The sequence below is a fragment of the Alligator sinensis genome, unplaced genomic scaffold, assembly GCF_000455745.1.
Source record: "Alligator sinensis unplaced genomic scaffold, ASM45574v1 scaffold118_1, whole genome shotgun sequence".
Lineage (NCBI taxonomy): Eukaryota > Metazoa > Chordata > Crocodylia > Alligatoridae > Alligator > Alligator sinensis.
The window spans coordinates 2,636,884-2,650,021 of record NW_005841850.1 but is presented as its reverse complement, the minus strand read 5'-3'; the positions used below and the strand labels follow the sequence as shown (position 1 = coordinate 2,650,021).

General features: G+C 44.3%; 1 protein-coding gene across 1 annotated transcript in view; it reads left to right on the top strand.

The window, feature by feature from the left end:
- Positions 1 to 6,701, top strand: part of SYNRG (synergin gamma) — a 123,443-nt gene extending 116,742 nt beyond the window's left edge. Inside the window, exon 22 of the transcript XR_003095289.1 lies at positions 6,578 to 6,701. The gene's annotated coding sequence lies outside the window, so the exon portion shown is untranslated. The remainder of the gene's footprint in view (positions 1 to 6,577) is intronic.
- Positions 6,702 to 13,138: the final 6,437 nt, after the last annotated feature.

The following is a 13,138-nucleotide window of genomic DNA, read 5'->3' as shown; positions in this document are numbered from 1 at the left end:
CAACGTATAGCATTTATTCAGACAAGATTCTTTGGGTAAAATGCGATAGCTTTTATTAGACCAACTAGTTGGTTGGAAAAATTGTTCATTACAGACTTTCGGGCACAAACACCCTTCAGGCATAGGGAGAGTCTGCTGGTGTTTGTACTCTTGGGTGCAATAGAAGCTTACGCCAATATGTTCAAATAGCACTTGTTCAAAAATGGTGTGTGCAAACAATCCTGCTAGTAAAGACACTTCCCAGGGTAATTTGTAGAGGGCGGGCATGAAAGGGGCATGGAGCAAATTTATTTATAATTACTTGTGGCCACCTTTACTTTGTAGCATTCGCCTAATTCTCAGGACTGTAGAAATTCACCTTAACTGGAGTTGCCGTCAACACAGTGGGAGGGTTTGAAACAATTTAGGGCAGTCATTTTACTGTATTATGTCCTAGTCTTCTGTGAGTGGAGCGCTCTATTCTGGGTAAAAGCGTACAATGCTGTAGGTGTATAAGATATATGACTCGCGCGTGCCTATAACTGTTCAATGAGGATGTGAGATTTGAATGCTAGGAGCTAGGCGGTGCTGGTCCTTCTTGAGGTTCTTTGCTTTGAGTTGTCAGATTTTAACTGCAGCTTATTAAACAGCTGCAGCAAAAGGCAAATGGCAGCATTTCTAAGGTCTGCAAAACGGAGCTTACTAAAATGGCCTCTTAATACAGTGGTGGTGTTTATCCTTTGTGTTTAGTGGATTGTTTTGCTACTACCCGTATTCTCCACTCCTCCTTTCCTGAGGCCAGGTCTACTCCCGATCCGCTAGGAGGTGCCAGTGTAGAAGGATGCACAACTTCCTTTCTGCTTTTGATCTGCATTCTTCCCCTTCACATCCCCTTGTGCCTCAGTTGGGTTGGAGAGTGTATAATTGGGACCAGGAGTCAAATCCTTGTCTTTCACAAAGCAACACTTTGACAGCCTGGGAACTAGTCTCTGTTAGGAGGGAGTGACAGTGCTGTCTCTGGTAGTAGCAGTTTTCTGACACATTAGGATGTGTTATTTGCCATATGAAGTCATGATGAGTGCAGTTGAATGAAGCCAGGGGATATGCAATATCCAGAGCTTCTATTTTCTTAGTCCCCATATATTGTATTATAACAGTCCGTAAAGACTTCTTAAATTCAGATCCATCTATGTCTTACTACCACAATAGAAAGGCATACATTATGTGCGTTAAGTGCGGATCATTTGGGCTTTGTAACATGTCACAAGGAGGTGTTGTATTCTGCAAACTTGCTGGGCAGGGAACTTCAAATAAACAAATGCAGTAATGACTATTGCACTGGGTATTAGGATATACACAACTGGTGCATTAATATAGACTCCTCGTCTTTGTCTGATTAGCGCATCTTCATGCTTCTCAGAGAGCAGGAGAGAAGGAAAGTAATTTTCTCTGGATTAGGTGAGATGTGGGAACCAGCATGTTTAAAAAGTTTCGACCTGCCTTTGGACATTAGAGGACTGTTTAGCTTAGCAAGGAGTGGAAGTGAAGCGGAGCCAACCTGGAGAGTTTGGTTAATTAACGTTTTACAAGAAGATGCAAATCTTTCTAGATGTCACAGGCTCTTTACTATGAAACCTTTTTAGAGTACTTTCTCCTTCAGGCTTGGGGCCATATGGAAGCAAGAGCACTGAATTCTTATGGAAGTGCTCAGTGAAAGTGGAGATCCTCTTGCCCATGCATCTGGGCAGGGTGCAATGGCGTGGTAAGGATTTCACAGCAGTATCTGTCTCAAATTTTTAAATGTTGCAATTGTTATGCAAAGTTGCCTTGCGTGAGAGCTGAGATTTATGTGTGGATGTGAAATCTAGAGTCTCTCCCTGTTTGTCCTCTGCTGTTTCTGGGTGCTCAGCATATCACTCCCAACTATACAAAGACAGCTTTTACTGATGTGCTGAGCTCTTGGCCTGCCAAGAGCTGGGGAATGAAGAAAACACCAGCCCTTCAGTTTGCCTTTCTGCAGTGAATGTTCTATTTTAATTTTCTTTTCTTTTTTCCTCCAAAAAAATGTATAAAGTTGGCTAGTAATAGTAGTTATAGTTGAACTGACCAGGGCAATCATATTTGATGCTGAGTGCTCCTAGGATCTGGGAGAGATTTTTCTTTTCTATATCTATAGCATTTCACAACTAAATGATTCCTCCTATGTTTGTATATTGAAAGGTAGAGGGGGAAAAAACCAAGCAAACAATAACAGAGAAACAGCAGGAAAAACTAAACCAAAACTATAGTCATTATTGTCCACAATACAACCTTGAAATCGGGTTATTCAGAGTTGTGGACTAATATAATTACATTTCTCACATCGCATCAAACTGTGATTTCTCAGGACTTAACGACTGTCTATTAGGAGAATCTACCAGGCGAAATGGGGCACGCCTGTGTCTCCAATGTCTTATTCCATTTACTGCATGGAGCCTAAAACATTGCAAGATTGGAGAGATGATGTTCTCCGCTCTCTCTGCTGACTAGTGGGGTAGAAGACAGAGGATGCCAGCAGTGGTACCGTTCATCTCCCTTTGCTCTCCCATCTTGCAGAAGGGTGCCTTAGATAGTTGTGTGCTCTTAGATAATAACTCTGAGGACTTTTCCACCCATCAGTCTCAGTCTTTGGGCCTATGTGGAATGGTCATGATAGATTAATAGTGTCCAGTGAATTGACCTCTTGCTTCCATTTGTGGATTTCTTATATTTTTATAGCAACTTTAAAAGCACCTCAAGTTGCTGCAGGGTGCAAAGTCTAGATCAGGACTTAAATATGCAAAGAATTTGAGATGAGAGTGCGTGGATCATTAGAGCAGCATGCTGTAGAAATGGGACTAGAGCTCAGCTTTGTCTCTGGAGCTGACTTTTACATGACCCTGACCTTCGGTTTCAGTTCTAGCAGCCGTTCTCTCAGTCCAGAAATGCTCCACGGTATTATGGAGTAGAAATGTGTGAAATGTTTGAAACCAAAATACCACCAGCCCAACAAATAGATACAATTACAGACCAGAGGTGAGGACACATAGATAACAGTGGTGTAATTTGCTATGTTTAATCTGAAGGCCTGTGTTTAGGTTCAGCATCAAAGATAATCTTGGGAGAGGGAGCTGTATTGAAAGAGCAAGTCAGCTGTAATAAAAAAGTCCTTAATGGTCACAAAACCATTCCTAAAGAGGAGGGAAGTGTCAGGCAAATTTTTCTTTAAGTTCTGTCCAGCCAGTTTTTAACTGTCGCTTACACCGGATTCACATATTCTTGGTTTTTTGGGGGGTCGTTTTTTGTTTGGTTGGTTTTTGGGGTTGGTTTTTTTTTGCAAATGAGGCCAGTCTTGTAAGTGTGCACATGATTTTTATTCACCAAGGTAGTTGCCAATTCAGTGATGCAGAAGTTACCATAGTAACAGAAACATTCAAAATGCTGTAGGTACCAGTGTTATCTTTGAGCTAGAACATTCAACGAGAAAAATCCCTTTGCCTCTAATTAGTGACTCAGCGGGAGAAGCTGAAACTCCTTTGGGACTGTTTATATTTAAACAGATAACTGGGACCAACACACTTGAAATATAAAGGGATAATAACCCTTTAACACTTGAAATATAAAGGGTCAAATTACTGAGTGTAGAAGAGATGCTGTATATTACCTGTATGGCCAACCTGCTTGTTGGGTATCTTTAGAGAGTGCCTTTGGCTGTATATAGATGTGAAATCTAAATGATGTTGATTTTTTTCCTCACTAATTCTTCCAAGTTTTTAACCAGCTACGTTCCAGAACATTACCCCAGCAGAAAATAATCAACATAATTTGCAAGCATATCTTGGTCGCTTGTGTAGGGTTTTTGGTATTGTTCCATTAGAAATCTTGTAGTGATACAAGCAGTCAGAAACAGTCCAGCTGCTTTTTGGGCTGAGGTCGTAGTATGCAGACCACAAACTAAATGCCAATATTGTATCCATGATTATGACATAAATACAGTATTCATGATCATAAAGCCTTTTTTTTTGCTCTTATTGCTTCTATTAATGAAACCAATGTAGCTGCGACTATAAGTCAGTTGGTAAAGCTCCCAGCATCTCAATATTGATAAGTGATCAGGAGGGATTAAATGAGATTCATAATTCATTGTAGTCTGATTAATTTCTAGATTTGGAAGTGGGCATTCAGGATTTGGTAAATGATTGATCCAAATATCGTTACTTATAGGCACAAATTCCCCTACTGGCTTAGGATGTGTGTGAAGCCCAGTTCAGGTGTGCCGAAAAGGCTGACAGAGTTGGTCTGTTTGGAACCAAGGGAAGACTGAGCTTGTTTCAAAATGAAGTTCATTCCTGGGGAACGCTCAGGCAGCAACTTTTATATGCAAACTCATTGTGCTAACCTTTATATGCTGTTCAGCATATACTGTAACAGCATCCTGTTATATGCTGAAGAGGCTGAAGAGGCATTCTCATGAATGCTTCCCACTGCTACACGGGGAAAGAAGTGTCTTCCAAGAAGGCAAGTCCAAGCAATTTAGGTTTTCTTGTGGTTAGTACTAAGACCTTGAACTCCACCCAGAAACCATATTCTCCTTGTGCAGATTATGAAGAACTAGTGCCCTGCACTTACCATGCACTTACCAAGTGGGCCTCGGTATTCTTTACCAGTTTGAATTCTAGAATAGGTTCAAAGAGGGGCCCCAAGAGAAATGCACTGTATTTAAACAATCTCAGGACAAGAAGAGCATGGAGCACAGAGATACGTCTTCATTAGAAAGAGGGGGTGTCAGACTCCCAGACAGACGTAAATGGTGACAACATTTTCTTTGTTATCACGTAAGGTAATCATCCAAAATATATGAGAATCCAAGCAGACTCCTATCCTACGTCTCTGTTTTCATCAAGTGCTAGGATGTGCTGAGCCATTTTTCACCAGGAACTGGCATTTTCTAATATCTGACACAAGGTGGCAATAGAGATCACCTTTTCTGCTAAAACTTCTGTTTTTAAAAAGCCAAATAGCCACAATGCTGTTTATTTTGATTGTGGGCTGAAGGTTGGATACTTCTGTTAAGTCTAAAATTATGCCCTGCTTTAAAAATGACTAATTATATAGTGGCCCAATCGGACTTTGTTATCAATATTGATAAATCCAGAGGATTTTTGTGTGTCCTTTTTTCTAAGATGAAGTGGCAAGTGCTTGCACGTACTATTAAATCCTTAGTACTTGGATAGCCTGCTTCTTCCATATATCTGAGGTGGATAAAATTAAGGGTTTTTAATTTAAAAGCTTTTAAAAAAATTTCCCGCTTAAAATGGCAGTGTAAGTGTGGTGTTGTAGCTGTCATGATCCAGAAATAATGTGAGAGGCAAGGATTTCTTTGGGTGATATCTATTATTGGACCAACTGTATAGTTGGGATAGGGTTAGACAGGCTTTCGAATGGAAGTCATTCTTGCCTCTCCCATTTAAAATCAAATTTGCAGTAACAAGAACCTTCATTAAGGCCAAACTTGTTGTCATATGTTAAGATCATTTATATTAAATAAAATATGCTAAGCAAGTAAGCAGTATATATTTTCTGCTAAAGTTTGAAAGAAACTCAAACCCTGCTTAACTGGTAGAAATCACTGGGTTAGACCTTGGTGAAGTGCTAACCCAGCCTTTGTCTGTGTCAGAATATTTTCTTCTGTAGGTGTAGCTATTTTGAAATTATTTTCAAAACTGATTCCCTTTGCTTCGTTCTTAGTCTCAACTTTTTCCCATGTAGTCACTGGTGGAGCTGGAGGATGGTGATAGGGTCAGGTGAATGTTAAATACTGCTGTTATGTTGCAGGGATGTCGGTTGTAGCCGTGTTGGCCTAAGGACATAGGCAGACAAGGTTTTTTGGGTGACGCTCCCTCCGCCTGAAGAAGGGTGTTTGTACCCACAACCTTGTAAAACATATTTTTTCCAACTATTTTAGTTGGTTGAATAGAAGACATCAGATTGACCGAAAGAGCCTTGTCTGCCTACTGTTATGTTGCAGGGGTGTAGGTGGTACCTGTGTTGGTCTAAGAACATAGGCAGATAAGGTTCTTTGGGTAAGTCTGATATTTTTAATTAGATCGACTAAAATAATGATTTAGTTGGTCTAATAAAAGATATCAGATTTACCCCAAGAACCTTACCTGCCGACTGTTATGATGGGCACTTTCACTTTCCAACTTAGTGCTGCTGGTTGCAGAAGAGGAGCAGTGAGCCACACAGCACTCTGCTTCCACTCTTAAACCATCCCCAGGATGGCTTTGAAGTTCAAAAAGCCCCTAAAGAATTTAAAAACAATAAAAGGATATCAGACGGGGTGAGTCTGAAAATGGCAAATAGCCTGCTAAGTAGAGAGAGGGTGGACCATTATATTGTTTCTCTAAACAAAAAGAGACGCTCAGCTTTATCACAATGAATGTTTTAATTCTGATGTTTACGTGACAGCAATTGATAAGTCTGTTAAAACTTCCGAAATACATGCATGGGAAAAAATAACACTTTTTTAAAAAAGCAAAATAATAGAGAAGCTTTTTCTCTTTTACCTACCTGCCAGGACCTGCGTTCTGTGTTGTGGGATGGATGGCGTCACTAACACTTCAAAGCCAGGGTGATCCTTCTGGGCACTGAGGAGCTGGGGATATTATCAGGTGTTGCCGGAGAGGTGTGGGACCATTCAGGTAATGAAGCTTTCACTGTTTTTCCAGTCGCGTTTATTTTCACTTCCGAGGCCACGTGTATTTACATGAAAAATGTGCTTGGGTGGCTTTTTTGCATGTGCAAAGTTAAGTACAGGGCATCATACATTTGTAAGCCAAATAAAAATAATTCTCTCCTGAAGAGGGTTACAGCATTTAAAATGTGTTGTGATAGAGATGTGTCTTTCTCTCTTTCTCAAAGAAAGACACAAAGACTTAATCAGGACTTCTGCTAAGGTCATGCATAAAATGTGTACAGTCCACAAGCTGCTAGCTGAACACTCAGCACATGTTGGGAAGGTTTGTATCTGAGCAATGTATCTTATGCCTGTTATGTTAGAAGTATTTGACCTTGTGGCATTATATTACCAGTATACATTGTTTTTTTAGGCTTTGAGCACATTAATAATGATTGGCTCTTCTCTGCCTCTTCTGCCTAAATTAGATAGAAGTCTGGGAACTCAGCCTTTCTTATCTAAATCAGCAGCAGAACTGAGCTTCGTTCCTGTAAGGGCAGGATTGGGATCACAGTGGCTGGGCTGGTCCTTACCTGTTCCTCCCAATTTCCCCCAAATCCCATTGACCAGATTATGGCATCCTGCTCACACTGAAGCCAAGTTACTGTAAATTTGCTACTGCTGTCAATGGGAACAAGAGCAGGCCTGAAAGCCACTAGCCACATGCTTTTCTAATGACTTGTTTAAAAGTCCAATGAATTTATAATTCAAATAAATGAAATATTTGGGGTGAGTCACTTGGCATCTATATGCCTCCTTCTCCCTGCCTGTAAAATGGGGCATTAACAAAGCCCCTTCTTTGTGAAATGTTCCAGGATGCAAAGTCCATGTAAAGGTTAAGCGTCCTAATAATAATTAAAATGCTGCTTCGAGGCCATCAAATGTGAGGCTCGCTTAAGGCTGAGATTATCATGGTTTATTGTCAGTGGCACTTTCCCAATCCATGTTTGATTGTGACATACTCATGTTAATATATGTACTTTTGTCTGTTTTACACGCATTGCTTTCTTCCTTGGCTCTCAAACTGAAAAGTTGTTACAGGGTTTAATTATATGTAGCAAATCATTCCTCCAACAGGATTTAAGTAGTGTTTATTGGTTGAGTGAATAAAATGGGAAGGGCAGATGCACAGAATGCAGATTTTAGCATGACCGAAATACTCAAGTACAGCAGTGAAGATGAGCCAACCACTTGTCATCTTTGGGGGTTTTTTTAAATGCAAGGGAAATTGAAGATCAATATAGTGGATTAAGCAGTTTAATAGTTTTCTATCTACCATCTCCAAATTCTTGGGGCTCCTTTTATAACTAATGCAAACTGATTCATTTGAGTTTGCATGTAGGTATTAGGTCTGAGTTAGGATACAGTCTTACAGGGCGCCAAGTTCCCTTGACTCCTACTCACTTGAGAGTGCACTGAAGCTCAGTATCTCCTAGTATTAAGCCAATGCTTACTAACCTTTCCCAGCTCTTCTTGAAAAGAGAAATCAGCAAATGAAATAGAACTCTATTAAAAATAAATTAAAAAACAAAAAAAGTCATTTCCTTCCCCCCCCTAATGTTTTCCAACTCTCAAATAACTTTCTTGCCTTTAGGAGGAGTAACATAATCATAATCATCATCATCATACTAGTGTTAATAAAAGTAACGATAATGATGATAGTAGTAGCAGCGGCCACAATAGTAGTAATAATAACAATCAGTGTTAAAAGGGTACAGAGACCCAAACAGGAATTTCGGCAAGCATGGTGCATACTGGTTATGCGTGCACACACCTTGGCATGAGAGCTGATATATCAGCCCATCAGCTCTGTCTTCATCTCCTTACCTTGGCCCCTTTTCTAATAGAGCATCCAGTGTGAGGCATCTCTCCTCATTTTTAAGGTGGTCAGGGCCCTAAAAAATTGCCTGAAGCTACAGGTGGAGAACTCTGGTTGACAGATTCTCTTCCTCTGGCAGAGGATAGCTTGCCTGTGTGGGAGACAGGCTTCGCAAAGGCTGGTCCAAGACTATGGGATGAATTGCCACAGGACCTAAGAGTCATCACCCACTTCTCACAGCCTTTGGTTCCAAAAATCAGGGTTAGGCTTAGGGTCTTCAACCTTGACTTTTGAAAACCACATGACCTTTTGATTTTTTATGAATTTATTTACTCCTTTGATCTGAATATTTCATACAAGAGACTTTTAGCCCGTGCTTCTACTGTACAATTGGCCACAAAAATCATAGTTTATTATTTCTGTCTTCTGGATCCCTCAGATTTGCCGCATAAAGAGGAAAAACCCCTTCTCCTATATGTAGGTTATTTATAGTTGTTACAGTCTGTGGGGCAGGGAAGAAAAGGAACATAATCAAAATAGCCACACAGGGCTTTCTGGCGTGAGCGTGGTGACCACTATTCATGAGAATACTTGTGATGCTTTTGCTTTTTGTAACTATCCCTGCACAGAAAATCTTGCTCAGCCAAGTGTCTGTGAAACAGAGCAGAAGCTACTGAGAAGGCAGGTTTTATTCACAGCGGTGTTCCCAATGTATTTGCCTTCCTCTTTTCCCGTGGTTGCTGACAACTTAAGGAATGAACTGTCATACATGCCACACATTCCTGTGCTTTAGCTTCAGCAGCATTGGAGTCATAGAGAAGTTGGGTTGGAAGAGACCTCCCAAGGTCATCTAGTCCAGTGGTTCTCAACCTTTTTTGTAACAGGACCCTTTTGTAAAGATGCATGGCTGGTCCCAGCCCAGTGCCCCTCACTCCCAACCTGCTGCCCACCACTTCCAGATCCCAGCCACCAGTGTATGGGGCAGGGGATGGGTGTGTGGGAGATGTGTGGCAGGGGGTGGGTGGGTGTGTGGTGGGTGTATAGGGTAAGGGGTGGGTGTGAGGGGCCCCAAGCAGCCCCTTGCAGGCTGAAGGGAAAAGCCCTGGTTTCCCATGGTTTCTCCTTTAAAGAGGAATCCATTTTAAAGTTTGTTGCTTTATTTTTAAGGTTTGTTCGCAACCTTTTCGTATATTCTTCCGACCCACGTTTGGGCTGCGACCCATGGGTTGAGAAACGCCGATTTAGTCCAAGCCCCTTGCTGAACGTTTCCAAGTCAGTGCTGCAGCGGCATCCCTAATGTAGGGGCTGGGTTTGGAAAGGCCCTTTGCAAGGCAGAACAGGTGGAGGCAGGGCCCAGACCTGCAACTGTTGGCTCCAAGACTTCTTTTCCCTGGGATAAGTTGCCTGGCCCAGGCTGTGCACCCCGTGCACTGAAGACGGGCCAGATTGGCACCGTGTAGAGACTAACTTGTGGCCTGAGCTTGGGTGACCTGCAGCTCCCTTCAGCAGATGCAGGGGCAGGCTCTGCAGGCAGGCAGCGTCATTGCCCAGCTTGGATTTTGCAGGATTCACTCTTTTTCCCACCTCTTGCCCCCGTGTCTGATGCAGAGGGGCCAGGTCTCGACTCCCTGTGGCACACGTTTGCCGCAGACCAGACGCCTGCCCAAACCGGGTGGGTTTTCGCTGCCCAGCTGCACCTGCCTGGCTTGCAGTGGGACCCAGACAGGGCCGAGGTGAGGTCAAGGTCAGGGCTGGCAGTGGGGGCAGCTCCCTGCATGGACCTGGGCAGGGCCTGCACGTGGAGTGCAGAGCGCAGCCGCGCGGCACCCAACGGGTTAAAGGCAGCGGAAGAAGCTACGTCATAATGGAGGGGTGGTGTGTAGTGGGGAAGAGCCGCCACTGGCCCCTCCCTCCGCGCCTCGCCAGCCAGTGGCAGCTGCGCGCCTGCAGCTCGGACCATCGGCGTCTTCCCATTGGCCCCGCCCCCTCCCCGTGGGCCTCTCCCATTGGTCACACCCACCTCGAGGGTGGAGGCGTGAGCCAATGGAGGCGCGCGGGGCAGGTGGCGACGCCGAGGCCGGGGTCAGAGGTGGGTGACCCGAAGTAACCGCTTCCCCATCACACCACCCGCGGCTCCGACTTCTCCTCCGCGCCCGCGCGCGCGCCGCTGCTCAGGTGAGCGCCCCTCCCCCACCCGGCCTCGCGCGACCGTTACCCGGGGGTGGGGCGGTGGGCTACGGGGTCCCCCACAGCGGGGCGGGCGGGCACAGCCCGTGTGGTCCATGAGCGGAGGGGAGGGGCAGCCAAGGGTCGTCCTCGGAGCATCTCGAGTCCCTGAAGGGCCCGTGGTCCCAGCCCCACCGCCTCGGTTCGCCCCCGAGAGACAGTCCAGTCGCAACAAGTCGGAATCGATCCCGGATTGATCGCTGCCATTTATCGGCGCAAGAAGTCCGGCTGGATCGGCGCCGTGTACGGGCACGAAAAGCCTGAATGGATCGGCGCCGTTTATCGGTGCAAAAAGTCCAGCTGGATTGGCGCGATTGACGCCAGCTCGTGCCCGTAGCATGAGCGGCATGTGTTGCCGCCTTCCCGCCGTTCCCGCCCCCTTCCCTTCGCGCCTCGGTGTTGAAAATCGGATTTCTGAGCACTTTCCAGGAGCGTCGTTTTGGCAGCACGGCCTGTCCGTCTTCGAGGAGCTGCGAGCTCTTGGCATTTTTCGAAGTGATTTCCTAGCTCTTTACGACTTCTAGCGTGCCCAGAGCGTGCTGGCACTTCCAGAAGAAATTTGTTCTTCTTTCTCACCCTGCCCCCATAGTCTTTTTAATCTTCCTTGTACCTTTCACTTGATGAGTAGCAACAAGTTGTGTCTTCTTATTAAGAGTCATAGCCACCAATTCGGGAATCTGTACAGGTTCAGCACGTGGGGTTTAGGTACGTGCCTAAAATGTTTTCCTGGCTGCAGATGTATTTAAACACGGGCTAGATTTACCTCTGTTATCCGTCTGATTATAGGGTCCTTTTAAAAAGCTGGTCACTTCCTTCAGGGGAGCAAGAAAAGTCCATCCAAAGCATCTTCATTCAATGAAAACTAAATGAGTAAGTTCATCCTAATCAAGGAGTTGCAAGGGAGAAATGCGGCCTAGTAAAATGTAAATATTCACTGTATTACAGAGCTTCTATAAAATCCCTATTTTTTTGGCTGGAAACATTTGCTTCATAAAATACCTTCCGCTACAGAGGATCCACAGTTACTTCGCTGCATGTGATGTGAGGTCTGGAGAGCAGCGTAGGTAGGAAGTGGAGCTGTATCCAGTTGCGGTGGCAGAGGGCACTGTAAATTAAAAGAAAACGGTATGAATTTTTTTTTTAAGGAAAATTTTTCGTGTCCCAAGTCAAATCAGCCAAATCAGTTCCAAATCCGTGAGTCATTCAAGAACCAAATGTGGCCCTGCCACCGGCAAGCATCCTCCACCCCCACCTGGGGCTTCAGATGCTTCCAAATCCTTTGGTGGGCATCCTGTGGGTGCAGGCCCAAACCCAGAGGTTTCGGGTTCGGATGCCCCTCAGTTTTGCCTGCCCTGAGCCATATGGCTGCAGGAGCAAGCTAAGGAGAAGTCTCGGTATAAATGGAGGAGTAACATTTAGGTCAATAGGGTCATAAGTGTCATACAGATGCGATTCATTCTTTGGTCTGACTTTGTCCTTCTGCTTCCAGCTGAGAGCGAGTTCAGGCTGGTGGCCTATTACTTTTGCAGAGATCACTGTTGACATAAAAGGCTTTCAGAATCAGTGCTGAGGTACAACGGCTTAAAAAGCTAGGCAGGTTGTTCTGAAGGTACGGCTTACCTGGTGTTCGCCTCTGTGTCCTGGAGGAACCGATAACTTTGGGCCTTAGTGTGGAGCTTGACCCTCTGCGTACCTGGAGGCCAACTGCCCGTCTGCCTGGCTGTGCTGCTGACCTTTCTAGTCAGAGAAATTAGGAGTCAACCCATTAAGTAAATGCAATCTACTTTTTGCCACTTTTGGCTTTTTTTCACTTCCTGCTTTAGTCCAGGCAGTGAAAGGAGACATACCCGTTTCGTTACTGGTTTATAATGGCTTTGACTTTTTGCTTGCCCCTTAGTAATGCCACAGCTCTTTTGGTGTTAGGTAGTCCGTGTTGCCAGGGGAATGCTAAGTGATATTTTTATGAAATATTATATTATTAGACCGCCTGTTTGCTTTGCGCTGCCAGGTGTTGTTAGAAGCTGGGCAGCATCACTCCAGCATCACATCTTCCCAGGCTGCATGTTCTTTTTTTCATCGTTGTCCTCCATGTTTATCTTACAACATGTTCCTCAACAGCATGATGAGCTCAGATGGCAGAGGCTTTATTAGTTATGTTGTAAGAAGCACACAGCACAGCTTGGCTTTTGCATCCCTGGCTGCTCGGCGATTGTCAGAAATTGAAGGATGAAGTTTTACTTTTAAAACGAGTCGTTTTGATTAGGGAGGGGAGATAGAAGGGAAAATACAGCTCAGATCTGACAGAGATCAAGCATGAACAGAACTCTGTGCATGTTGGACTTCCTTGCCTATGTAGG